Below are 14,677 nucleotides of genomic sequence, written 5' to 3' on the forward strand. Positions count from 1 at the left end.
AATAAGCTTGTATTTAAGAGGGTGATATTTTCCTTGTCTTTTTCCCACTAAAGTTTATTCCTTAAGCTTTAGTTTTTATTTGTTTATTTAGGTACTTGCAGGGATAATGTCAAAAGACAGCCATAAGAGTATTAACTTTGATATTTGTAATTTATGACTATGTATTATTAATAAGAGTTGATGAATAAATAATGAATAGCAAGATGAACAATGAATATTTATTTTCAAGTCAACAAAATAGGTTTGAGCAGTGGCTAGAAGAGAGTGATTGAGGCTTGCTGTGTCATGGGTTGAATTCTTCAGGTTTTTCCAAGGATCCTATGGAACCAGAAAAGTGTATTAAAATTTTTTTTAATATTTCAAATGAGTTATCTCTAAAATATTTCCAAAAAAGAAACTTGTAGGGAAATAAAAGTGACCTCTTACTATCTTCACTGCTCTTCGCTCTCAGAGCTCATTTTACTATTTAAAAGCCAGTCCTTCATTATACCTTTTATTTTAATTTACAAAATGACAAGGCAAGTAAGCTAGAAAAGAATGAAGGAATTCAGAACTAAGGAAAATCACATTTCTGATGTCAGTGATCTTCTTGGAATTCTTCATTGTTTCTTATTTGAAAGAAATACGGATGAATAATATTTTTCTCCTATACTACTCAAAAACTGTGCTAGGAGGATTGTTTTAGAAGAGCATCATTGGCTTTTCATGTTAAGTTTTCTCTAACATTTATAGGGTTTAGGCTGTTCTCCCTCAAGTTCTATGATTTTAATCATATTGAAAATATATTAAATATAAATTAAATTAATTATTAAATATATATGTTCAGAATATATAGAGAGTAATAAACAATAATGTTTTAAAAGCCTTTTCATGAAAATATCATAGTCTAATTCTATTGAGATTAGTCTTTAACCTGGGACGTAGTGTAGATTTTTCACATCAAGTTCCACATATGGAAGGGATACACTTGTGTACCGAGGGGATGAAAGGAAGCATTGATTAGCTCTCAAGTTACATTAATGTAACACAACATTGGGTTTTCCATTTGATTTTATACCTTTGCATTAATAATTCATGCAATTATTTGTGGACACAATTTTTTACATTCCTAGGAAGATGTATGTGGTCAGGGCACCTTCTAGAAGGTTTCACATTATACCTATTCACATAAATGGTAAGTCTACTCCTAGGGATGCTCCCTAGTACCTAGCCCTGAGCAATTTGCACTTTCGTTTTGGAAGGCCCCTGAGCAAAGGTGTCTTTCTAGTTCCTCTCTAAGCAGACTTTCTTTTAAAACTCTGTCTTAAGTCATCCTTTCTGGCTACTATAACAAAATACCATAGATGGTGTGGTTTAAAAACAGGAGACATTTATTCCTCCGGAGACAGGAAAGTCCAGAATCAAGGCATTGGCAGATTCGGTGTCTGGTGAGAGCCTATTTCCTGGTTTGTAGATGACCATTGTCTCTTCTCTCTCTGTCCTCACATGGTCGAAGGTGCCAGGGATCTCTCTGGGGCCTCTTCTATAAGGCACTGATCCCATGAATGAGGGCTCAACCCTCACGATCTACTCACTTCTCAAAAGCCCCATCCCATCCCTAAATACTCTCACATTGGGAATTAGGCTTCAATGTGTGAATTGGCTGCAGGGAGGGAGTGGAGGGGGCTCACATATTCAGTCTATAGCAACTGAGCTGATTTTGAATATTTGACAATGAATAGAGACCCAATCGCAGCCCCTATTTTGGAGAAGGAGGGGTGGTGGGTAGAATCTACTCTCCGTCTTCTAAATAAATGTCCTGGATATGTCTAGACAAGTTCATCATAACCTGAGTTTCCTACCATGAGGAAGAATGCCCTTTCAGTAACTTTTCATAGTAAATAAAATTGAGATTTTTGATGTATTTATTCATTTAGTAAGTTTTTTAAAAGCTATTTTTCTCGGAGCACCTGGGCGGTTCAGTCTGTTAAATGACCGGCTCCTGGTTTCCACTCAGGTCATGATTTTGTGATTGTGATGATCTCTGTCGTCATGAAATCAAGCCCTGCTTTGGGCTCCACTCTCAGCATGGAGCTTGTTTGGGATTCTCTCTTTTCTCCCCCCCCTCCCCGCCCCACCCTCTCCACCGCGCGTGTGCTCTCTCTCTCTCTCTCTGTCTCTAAAAAAAATAAAAAATAAAATAAAAGCTGTTTTTCTCTTTACAACATAAGCTCCCTAATAATTGAGGGTATTTGCATTTTAGAGACTGAAAGTGTTCAAGCACAATATTGCTTTCCTTTTTCTCCAGGCATGGTTGGAAGTGAAATTATGTCATGTTAATTATGTGTTTAGAACTAATTTTAAATAGATAACCAAAGGGGATTTGTATCCCTATATTCATTGCACTTGAATACGTTCTAATTGAAAACAAGTCTAAGAGTTTAAGAAATGAAACTTGACTGATTAAAACACTGTGAGGTATAGAAAACTCATTTGGGGAGCTGATTGGCGTTGTCTCCTGTGAGTTCCATGAAACGGAAAAATCTTCTCAGAAAAGATTGTTTGAAAAACACAGGAAAAAATGCTGCATCTGAATAAGTAAGACTCAAGCAAGGCCTTCACATGGTTGTGCTAGCACTCTATAGTGAGAATAACATTGAAGTGCATTTTTCATATAACAGTTGCTCCCTTCCCCTCTCCCCTGTTACAATGCTGCTTCTAGGCAGCAAGACTATACCTCTCAGCCCCCACAATCGAATCAACGCCCTGCCTTCCTTTCCCAAACTTTAGCTCTCCTTTTGCCTCACACCATGTTTTCTGGCTTATTTTTTCCTTCTTAATGTCTACCTAATGCCTATACTCTGACAAATCACCTGTATCGATCTAGATAACTTTCTAGAGCAGTTGAGTAGGCATGGTTAAAAAGGGAGACCAGATTATTAAATGGTTAAAAGTTACTAAATAGTTTCTCAAAGGAAATGGTTGATAACTACTTGAAGTTTTATTGCCACGTGTTTGGGAAAACCCTGAGAGTTCTGAAGATCGTTTCAAACAAAATTACCTGTATCGATCTAGATAACTTTCTATAACAGTTGAGTAGGCATGGTTAAAAAGGGAGACCAGATTATTAAATGGCTAAAAGTTACTAAATAGTTTCTCAAGGGAAATGGTTGATAACTACTTGAAGTTTTATTGCACATGTTTAGGATAACTCCTGCCCTCATAGCCCTGAGAGTTAAGAAGATCATTTAAAACAAGTGACTATCAATCTTTTATAGATAGCATCTTCATGTGTTCTGCATCTCTTCTCAGGTTGAGATAGTTCCATGGAAACCATGACAATGGCTAAATTCAGCTAGAATAATTTGCTGTGATCTGTGCCACATGTTAAACATGGGTCTTGCCTTCCTTCGGAGCAGGAATGAGGTAATCTGAAGAGGGAGGAGCATTCTAAAGACATTGTAACCCATTCACGTTAATTGCAAGGGTCATGTCTTGCAATTTTGCTGTATGGTGGACCTTTTTATGCCCATTTCACAGGTAAGGAAATTGAGGTCATGAGAAGTTAAGCTACTTTCTAAGGGTCACACATGTAGGATTTAAATTGGGGCAAGTCTGACGTCAGAGTCCTCTCTGCCATGTGACCTCCAGTCACTAGGGACTCTGTATGTATCTTTACTTCCCTCATTACCTAGGTCTTTCTCAATGTTCCTAAGTACCTGCTACCTTTGTGACTCCACATACATAGTCTTATTCATAATCCTAAAATTGTTTTAGCAAAATTTTAAATTATTCAGTCTTCCAAAATTCCAGTTACATTTTACTCAACTTTCAATTCCCAGAAATATGACATATTACGTAACTAGAGAAATGTTTTGGTATAAAACACCTGTAACTGCTGGAAAGAAATAACTAATATGCAGCTGATTTGTAAAGTGGTACCTGCAGGAGACAAAGTAGCTAGTAGAGATGCTGTGGGAGCTGCAGTCCTGTAGAGGGGTTGCTGGTGTGGCAGGAAAAATGTGCTTTTCTAGATCAACGAGTTTGGATTTAGATGTCCTTAGGATGTGAGTCCTTAGGCTCTCGAGTCACGCAAAAGAGTTAGAATCAGTAAATCTGCATGAATTCAGGATCCCCCAAAAGCCATGTCCTTAGTGAAAGCAGGATTATTAAAAAAACAAAAACAATAGCAACTCCTGAGGTGCTCATTGAGTCCACAAAGAAACCTGTCAGCTTAGAATCAAGGTGGAAGGACATGGTCTCTTCCCTGAGAATCTATAACCTTATGGCTGTCTTACTCCAACTTAGGATTTGAATTTATACCAGGGTGTGGCAAACATTTTCTGTGAAGAGCCAGATGGTAAACAGTATCAGCTTTCTGGCCCTTACAGTCTCTAATGTGACTATACGCAACTCTGCCATTGTAGAAGGAAAGTTGCCGCAGACAATACGTAGACAAATGAGCACAGTTGTGTTCCAATAAAACTTTATTTATAAAAATAGATGGTGGTTTGCTGAATACTGATTTACACTATCTGCCTGGCCCAAGTATCTCTAAGTCAAAAAATTGATATAAAAATTGGTCCTGTCCAGTGAAAACCCTAAGGCTCCTGGAAGAAGCAAACATAAAAACTGTTGCGAAGGGACACCTCGTTAGCTCAGGCTGTCAGGGATTCCCATGCTGAAGATGAACACACATTCCCAAATACAAAGCATACAAGTAAACGGTTCGCCATGTCTGAGAGTCAGCAGATACAACACAACAATTAGGGGATTAGGTTTCCTGAGAACTTCAGATAACAGACCTATTAAATAGGGACTATAAAGTAAATATAATGTGATTAACGGCATAAAAGAAAGACTGTAAAGTATGAGAAAATAATAAGAGTCTATGAAAAACCAACATACAGATTTGAAAGAAATAATTGAATACAATTTCAATACATGAAAAACTGAAGTAATTGAAATGAAATATTAATAGAAGAGTTAAGGAGCTGAAATGAGACTTGATAAACTGCAAAGCAGGCCTGAGGGAATTATCCGTATATCATCACTTGGAGGGAGGAAGAGATGGAAAATATAGGGGAGAGAGGTAAATTGGGGGCACACAGCTGGCTCAGTCGCTAGAGCATGTGACTCTTGATCTCGGGGTCGTGAGTTCAAGCTCCATGTTGGGTGTAGAGTTCACTTAAAAAAATACAATAATTAAACATATCTGTTCTCTTTTTAAAAAGCGAGAGAGAAAGAGAGAGAGGTAAGTTGGGATGGAGAAGAAAATTAAAAGGTCTAACTTTCAACTACCCTTATAAAACTTTTGGGTCTATAAAAAGAAAGAATCAAGAGAATGGGAGAAATGTAATATTTAAAGAGATAGCACCTGAAGAACTTCTAGAATTGCTTAAAAGACATACTCCTTAGATTCATGATTCACAGTGAGTCCCAAGCAGTATAAATAAAAAATACATTTTAGTGCGATTTCAGAACAAAGACAAAGAGAATAGTTTAAAAGTAATTAGTGAAAAAGAAATTACCAACAAAGAATGATAATTGAAATGACACCAGACTTCTCACAGTAACAACAGAAGCCAAAGACAGTGGATTAATTTCAAAGTACTAAAAGAATGTCTATGTCAGAGTTCTATATCCAGCAAGACAATCATTTGAAGGTGAGAAAAAAATGAATATTTTAGATCACCATTTCATACCACGGATCATCTTATTCTTCTTAAAGCCCCTCTTCCTCCTTTCCTCTACTTCCTCTTTATCCCTTTCCTTTAAGTTAGGATGGCTCTGTTCCTTCCCACCAAACTGTGAACATTCCAAGAAATCTTACCTTGGCTCTCTGTTCTTTGTCATTTACCTTCAAGGCTTCGATTCTTTGTGACTTGCAGATTCACATTTCTTTGGCCCATATCTCACTAAATCTCCAGTCCTGGGTCATAAGGCAGCAGGAAATGTCTAGTTGATCATATGACTAGAAGTGTTTAGAGTAATATTGGCCAATCCCCAGCTCTCCATGGGGCCACGAGTGGCAAAACTAGGTATCCTTTCCAATGTCCTTGCATCTTTCAATGCCATCGCCAGCTTCCCGTTACCTACTGTTAAAACTCACGAGTCATTGCCCCTCTTTCCCGCAATTCTCATAACCAGTCTGTTACTACAGTTCATTAGATTTATTTAGAATAAAAATTTATTCTTATTATACCTTCACCCAATTTAAGTATTTTGTCTCTATATTCCTGAAAAAGTCAATAGTCTTTATTGAGCTCCCTGATTTCAGTTTCTGGCTCTTCTGATCTAGTCTGAAGACTATATTGCCAGGTTACTAACACTTTCTTCTTGATAATCACCTCTCAGCTTTTCGTTCTTCATAAGTAGAATTCTAGCTTTATCATGCTGGCATTGAAATGCCCCTATATTCTGGACCTGTAGTTTGAACTCACTTTATCGATTTCATAATTCCCTTTAGCTACTTCCCGCATTTTGTTCTGGACCATTCTGTTTTTCCTTCCTTACCTATGTTTTTGTTTCTTGTCTTAGATTTCACGACCTCAGGACCTTGTTTTGTCCTATGCCAAGACTGAAATGTTATCTGATAACTGTATGAGCCCTTTAAGTAACATAATTATATTGTAACAGGGGCTTTATAGGGACTCTGTGTATGTGTGTGTTCCACATCTTTACCTACATAAAAAGCCTGAACTTGAAGAATGGTTCTAATAGGGAGGACTTCAGAAAAATTAGCAGACTAAGGGAAAGGATATTCTGGGCAAGACAGAGCCTTTGTGGTTCCCCAAATCACATTACTAGAGGATGTCTTTATTCCTTGGTTGTCCTGGATTTAACGTCTGAGCCCAATAGATTAAAGTTCCTTGATGATTAAAAACAACAGCAACAGAGGCGCCTGGGTGGCTCAGTCGGTTAAGCGTCTGCCTTCGGCTCAGGCCATGATCTCAGGGTCCTGGGATCGAGCCCCGCATTGGGCTCCCTGCTCCGCGGGAAGCCTGCTTCTCCCTCTCCCACTCCCCCTGCTTGTGTTCCCTCTCTCGCTGTGTCTCTCTCTGTCAAATAAATAAATAAAATCTTTAAAAAAAAAAAAACAGCAACAATATTTTCTATCAATTTTGCATCTTATACCCCCTTCTCTATATCTAATTTTGGGTACATAGAAGGCGTTTAATAAATGCTGGTTGAATAAATACCTAGGCAGCATTTTTGAGGATTGTGACACAGTTTTATGAATCTTCCACTTGAATTAAAGTAGATCCTTTGGGAGCCCCTCCAGGGCTCATAACACAACACCTCTGAGCAGATCTTTCATCTCCTCAATTACCAGCCCCCCCATGTTGGCCCCTCCTAGAATGCATTTCCTTCTAAGAAAAATTAAATAAAAAAATTAAATCCCAGCTCTGGCTCCTTTCCCTTTCTCTTGGGATACTTTTGAAATTAAGCAATGGCAGAGGTCTTTAGGAAATGTGGGTTTATGTTTTTAACTTATTTTCTATCAAACACTGATACACCTTGATGTAAAATCAGTATTTTTCTTATACTTTTTAGAAGCTCATTTTTATCAGTATAACCATGATATGTTTATTTTTTTCTTCAGTTGTTTTTTCATCCCCATGAGGCAGACAGCTGAGATACTTAATACAAAGTGGAACATTCTTGACTAACATTTTAAATTTTGTCTCCATTTTGTTAGACTCTGACATTCACAAAAGTGGCCTCCCCTTGTCTCTCACAGTCTATGGGAAGGTTTTGGAACCACAACAGCAGATCATGTGTTTAGTACTGCAGGGAACAAAGCATGTAATATTTTAAGCACCATTACTCTAAAAGAAGACAATGACTGTTAACCTCTTGCAAGACACCAGCAAAGAGGTGGTATGCTTTTTTTTTTTTTTTTAACAACAATTAATCATGACACAAGGACTCAGACGGGGGGGGGACAGATGGTTCTTGTTATAATCTGCCCCTAACCTGACTTACCATGCCCTACCATAAATAGAATATTTGTATTAAAACTGTGAGAAAGAAAGAATCATTGGAGATAAAAATCTGCAATAGTTTATACTACCAAATTGTTTAAAACCACAATTTAATGATGAGTGCATTTATAATACTGTGAATACAGCGGGGTCAGAAAAACTTTTGGCATAATAAACATCAACAGTCATCAAGTATTTGACTGATTCAAAGGTAATATAGGTACTGATGAATGATAGAATGTAAATATGTTTTAAGTTATATTTTGAGGCACAGTTTAATCCGACCATCATATTATCTGGTATGACCTTGACAATTCCATTCTAAGCTTATGTTGCTTTAATAGTTCAGTAAGCTTTGACTTACATGGAAAAAAACTTTTCTGAAAGGTGATTAAGATTTAATGCCAGATGGTCCCTGGACATTTTCAAATGTAAAGATACACATATGGTTTGGAAGAACCTTAAATTATTAATTGCAACCAAAGGATAGATATGTGAATATCTTGCCAACTTTGTAGGTATTTCTTAGCTTCTTCATACATCCATACGTCTTACTGGATTGTCCTCAATATGGCAATCTGTAATGTAATGCGGTACGCAGGGAAGGGTGCTCTAAAACAGAGACAGACTTTTATCACTTAAATGTGTGTATACCCATATAATCAGAATGTCCAGTGTTCTGAAAGATAGGGTGATAATTCGGTGGGTAGGAGAGTATGTGTTTGTGTGGTGATTATTTGTTTTTATGAATGCTTTAGAAGGGAGAGTTGCCAAGGGGGAACTCCTCTCCTAAGGACTCTGGATGGTGTGCTGCAACCATTTTTTCTGGAGCCACGCCAAGCCTCAGTGGTCAATGATGATGATGAGCACTACTGGCAACAGGGTTTTCAGAAAGAACAATCAAAACAGATGCCATTTGTTGCCCCATGGATGGAGTCCAAGAAACATTTTTGTCTCTGGATGATCAAAGCACGGTCTGATAGGCTAAGAATACAATAATTGGTATAATTAGCCAATAATTTTGCAGCAAAAAAAATGTCATTAGTGACTGCTAGCTAACTCATTTACATGCTAGTATGGTGGGGGGGGGGGGGAAGAAAGGCTTTCGAGGCTTAAATTTTTTTATGGATATCAGAGTTATTTCCAGCTTCAGTTGTGGTTGGAATAATGTAAAGGAGATTGTGCATAGGTTATGTCATCAGAGAATCCTGTGACGTGGCTGGTAGAACCGGTGCACAGGTTTCTGGTACCTCAGTTCCAGTTGTCCAGAGTGACCCTTCCCTTGAGGCTCTATGGAGGACAAAGGGCTAGGGGAGGGGAGTAGCCTGGGATTTATAGGATCTATTATTTGGCCACAAGAAAGAAGAGTCAGGACACCTGCCACCTGTCATGATCAAGAAGCAACACAGCTATTTCTAGTAAACTAAACCAAACATATGGGGCAGCAATGACAAACTCATTGTGAAAGAAAATGAAGCAAGTTCCTGGATGTAGGCCATTCCCAAACCCTGAAAACTAATTTAGGAACATCCCTAATATGTGAGTCATTGCCCCCTTCCTGTTCACATTGGCTACCTGAGAATTCTTTTTTCTTTTGTCACCATGAGGAAAAGAATTGTCTTTCTCCCTTGGCCCAGTAGGAGAGGAGGCTGGAGCATTCCATGACTACTTTCCAAACTGGGGAGTTGTGGTGGATAGCAGTTTGGGAAATAGGGAGATATTCCAGCATCCTGGGTTGCAGGGTGCAATGTTGTCATTTTCTCTCAGGAACAACAGGGAACGAGAATTTTTTGGTGCAGCTACATGGGAGTTAGTAGGTTTACAAGGCCTGCTAGAAACCTAACCATTTTTAACATGCTTTCCCTAGAAATATTTTCTTCTAAGTTCCAAATGAATTCACAAATGTCCATTTAGAGAGTAAAAAAAATAACAGCTGATAAATTGAGGAAAACTTGGATTTGGATGTCTTCCTTGTCCATCCTCTCCTTGGGGAACAGGTTTCCAATGTTCTCCAACCCTCCTTCAGGGTTTTTTTTGTTTTGTTTTTTGTGGGGGTTTTTTGAGATTTTATTTATTTATTTGACAGAGAAAGAGAAAGAGAGCACAAGTGGGGGTGAGCGGCAGGTAGAGGCAGAGGGAGAAGCAGACTCCCCGCTGAGCAGGGAGCCTGATGCGGGGCTCCATCCCAGGACCCCAGGATCATGACCTGAGCCGAAGGCAGCCGCTTAACCAACTGAGCCACTCAGGTGCCCCAGGGTTATTTCTTGATCTTTTCTTTTCTGTTATGGTGTTTTAATGATGTTCATTGTTAATTTTACAAATTCTTATTTCAGTGTCCCAAGTTCTTCCCAAGAGAACCACTTCACCGGTAATGATATAAATGCTCAAAAACTAAACTTAGAATTTTAGTGAAAAGATGTGCTTTGATAAGCACAACAAAAAATTGTGAGTAGTGTTGGCTTACTACTTCTAAATGTAGGAAGGTAAACTATTATTAATATTTATAAGCCATTTCGTCGTTTCAAAGGCTTTGTTAGCCTCACAATGGCTCTGCCAGGGAAGTGGGTGACAAGGATTGTTAATACATAGCAAATTATGGTAATGGAGTATACACTGCATTCGTCTTTTGTGCCGCCTTTGTACTTTTCTTGAATCCGAACAATGTCACACCTATGGAGGGAGGTTACTCTATTTAGGAAAAATAAATTTTCTTCTATTATTCTACCTAATATTCATTAAGGCTCTCTTCAACCAGAAAAATAATAATAATAAATACAATTCCACAGTGGGTAGTAAAGCCAAAATACCATTATTAATCATTGTTACCTAAACATACTAGTTAATTTAAAAATGAGAAGAAATGAAAGTTCTTTTTTTGCATACCCGTTGCCATCCCACCTCTCCCAGTCCAGTCATTTTCCCCTCTGGGAAATAATCTGACCAGGAATATGTCCAAAATACCTCCTGAAGCAAACTGAATTTCAGTAGAGGCTTTCTGGAGGCTCCTGGTAATAAAAAAGCCCATTGATTTTGATGTATATATAGATCAGGACATTTTTGGTGCATTTCTTGCCAGCATTGCTGAATTCTGAATTCTTTGAAAGAATTGGATTCAAATAGTAGAAACATATCAATTTGCAAAGTTTTTGCCATTGTTTTAATCAGTACCTTTTTTTGATCTTCTTCGTCGTCTTTTTTTTTTTTTTTTTTTCTCAGTTGCATGTAACAGAAACTCCAATAGGTTCAAGGAAAAAAACTACAGTGTATTTGTTCACATAATGGTAAAGGCAATTGTAGAAGAGAGCTGAAGGGACTAGGGGCTCAGAGTTTGGAACTGAGCACAGTGACTCCAAGGCCCCTTCCTAGTGTCTTCTTTCTCTCATTCATTCCTACCTGTCTCTGCTGAGCTCCATTCTGCAGAATACCCTACTGGGAATAGAGAGATTGGCTGCAGAGAGCCCCAATGTTACATTCAACAGTCTTTAGTTTAGGAAGAAGAGGGCCACCTTTACATCTAATTTGGGAAATTCTGGGTGAAGAATCTCTATCATTTGCTTAAACTACGGCTTCACCACAGGAACGAATCATTATTGGGGGGGTGATATTAACAGAGTTGGCCCACCAGGTCTGGGGGTGGTTGCAGTGAGGCAGTATGGAATGGGCATTTATTTTCCAATCTCAACAGAAGTAGGCTGTTGACTAGAAGAAGGAGGATGTTAAAACTGGGAGGCAAATGAGAATATTAACTACCCAGTCCATTACATTATTTCCATTAAGAACTGGTATCAGTCAGGGGGTCAGGACAGGTAACACAAAACACATATTAGGTAATTTGAAGAGATCTTAATGAAGGGACTTTTTATAAAGGGGTGAAGAGGAGGCCAGGAAATCACTGTGATGTTATTCCCTGGAACTAGTAGGAGCAAGGGCCTTACCCTCTTAAGTCTGGTCAAGGGCTACAGCCCACTTCCTCCCACAGTGACCACTTTAGGGAGGGATATGGAGAATAAATACTCCAATGTCTTGCTGTCCTCTCTTCCTCATCTCCTGCTGATGTACCCTGTTGGCTGAACCTGCCTAGAAGCCAGTGGACGAGGCAGTCCATTGATATATCCTAAAAAGTCAGCCTGGCAGTGCAAAGTCTAGGGTGAAAAGGGTAGAGATCTGGAGGGACAAACAGAAAATTTCTAGGACAGCCTTATATACATACAGACAGACCTACAGACTGACAGACAGGCAGACAAACACATTTAATATAGTAGAAACAACTGTGCAATTGAATATCTAGTGATATGTATATAATAATTATGATTATAATATATATTATTATATAATATTTGTATTGCCTGGAAGAGATTCAAAGAGAGAGCCGGGCATAATAGAAGCTTTTGGAAGCAGGCTAACTTAAATTTGAATCCTGTTCTCTAATCTTGGACACTTCATTCTTGTATCTGCCAACACTAGTTAGGACAAAGCAATTATTATTTTTTTTAAGATTTTATTTATTTATTTGACAGAGAGAGAGAGAGAGCACAAGCAGGGGAAGTGGCAGGCAGAGGGAGAGGGAGAAGCAGACTCCCTGCTGGGAGCCGGATGTGGGGATCTATCCCAGAACCGTGAGGCCCGATCCCAGGACCCCAGGACCCCAGGACCCCAGGATCATGACCAGAGCCAAAGGCAGATGCTTAACCCATTGAGTCACCCAGGTGCCCTGGCCAAAACAGTTATATCTGCAGACTAGATGTGTCACAGCCCAGTATTCTGCAGCTTCCACTAAACATAGATCACTAATATTCAAATGATTAGATCCAACTGAAATAGTGATATTATGACTACCAAAGAGACTATAATTTGACTTTTTTTTTTTTTAAGTTCTGAAAGCTCTTTGATACTTTGTAGTGAGTGCTTTGACTTTGCAGTTATGCACATTCCTGAGCAATGGATAATGCTAAACATTCTGCTTAACTCTTGATAGCAGAAAAATACCCTGGTTAGTGGACAAACTTTTTTATGTAGTCAATAAATTTTTACCTCTAACTAGGTCTTTAAACCAATAGTTGGCTTCTAGTTTCTTTAATGGCACGATGATGATGATGATGCTAACATTTATGGGATAATATGTACTGTGTGCTTCATACATATTAATTCTCTCAACAATTATGACGCAGGTACAAATATTCCCATTTTACAGGTGAATAATCTGTAGCTTAGAGAGGGCTATGAAAACAAGGTTACACTTCCAATAACTTTGAAACCCATTTTCAAATTCTGGTCTGTCTGGATGCAATCTTTGTCCTGATGGCTGTATAGTATGTTGGCTTCCAATAGATTGCTCTTCTGACCTATTGTTTTAATTTTGGGTCAATATGTTTACTTTCTGTTATTATATAGCAGGCCATAGTTGATTTCACAGTTACTTCTAATTATTTTTGTAATTGTTCTTATTTCTCTTTGCTGAAATAAATTTAATGTCTCCTTACTAGAATTTTAATGGAACAACTAGTGTATCAAGAAAAAAATTTCCTGGGGCCCCTGGGTGGCTCAGTCGGTTGAGCATCTGACTTCGATGAATGGCATGATCTTGGAGTCTTGAGATCAAGCCCCCAGCAGGCTCCCTGCTCAGCGGGGAGTCTGCTTCTCCCTCTTTCTGTCCTCAGCCCCAGCCCCTACCTAACACCCCCCCCCCCCGCCGCCCACTTGTGCTCTCTCTCTCTCAAATAAATAAATGAAATCTTTAAAAAAGAGAGAGAGAGAAAAGAGAAAAATTTCCTGGGGCGCGTGGGTGGCTCAGTCAGTTAAGTGGCCAACTCTTGATTTTGGTTCAGGTCGTGGTCTCGGGGTCCTGGGATTGAGCCCCATGTTAGGTGTGTCCACGCTCAGCATGGAGTCTATGTCAGGATTCTCTCCTTCCCTCTGCTCCTCCCCCTGCTCACTCTCTCTCTCTCTCTCTCTCTCTCAAATAAATAAATAAATGAATCTTTAAAAAAATATCCTTTTAAAATAAACATTGTTATCCACAAATTGAATACATCTCATTATTTAAAACATAAGAAAAGTAGGGGTGAAATCCAGATGTCCATAAAAAAAATGTTATATAAACAGTAATAAATACTTTACATGTTTTTCTTTTGAGTTTTTCTCTTAGGAGAGTTTTTCTTGGGGGGGGTTGTTTCTTTGTTTTTTTAACCCAAAGTTTGAGTTTTGTAATAGTTTTTATAAATTATTCTCATTATTTACTAAGCTTAAATGCTATTTAAGTCCAGCTATATTAGGAATGTATAATTGGATTTTTCTTTTACATTTTAAAAATGTATCAAAAAATAATTTTGTTCATTAAAACAGACCTCATTATACTCAAAAGACAAAAGGTCACTGCATAACTCATTTAAGACTTTATATTCAATCATGATATGAAGAGATCTTTAATTACCTAGACAAAGCCTCTTAAGTAACAGAATGATGGTGATTAACATCTGGGAAAAAAAAAAACCCAGAGACTCCAATTTAATGGAACAAAGCATCATCCTCTCAAATAAACTACTGAAACTTAGATAGGCAAACAGTGTGATTGTGGTAGCAAGCAGGTGGCACTTTCATTTTCTTGTTCCTTTACTAAAGAGGAGATGTAATCAGGCGTCTCAAGTTTGTACAGAAAATGACATAAAAGAAAAAAAGTCGTAAAAGAAAAAAGTCAAGGTGTCTAAAAATAG

General features: G+C 38.3%; 1 long non-coding RNA gene across 2 annotated transcripts in view; it reads right to left on the minus strand.

The window, feature by feature from the left end:
- Positions 1 to 204: 204 nt before the first annotated feature.
- Positions 205 to 14,677, minus strand: part of LOC118531515 (uncharacterized) — a 32,036-nt gene continuing 17,563 nt past the window's right edge. For both annotated transcript variants that reach the window (XR_013446540.1, XR_004915249.2), the window contains exon 2: positions 205 to 318. This is a non-coding gene — a long non-coding RNA (uncharacterized LOC118531515). The remainder of the gene's footprint in view (positions 319 to 14,677) is intronic.

This window comes from Halichoerus grypus, chromosome 3, assembly GCF_964656455.1.
Source record: "Halichoerus grypus chromosome 3, mHalGry1.hap1.1, whole genome shotgun sequence".
Classification (NCBI taxonomy): Eukaryota; Metazoa; Chordata; class Mammalia; order Carnivora; family Phocidae; genus Halichoerus; species Halichoerus grypus.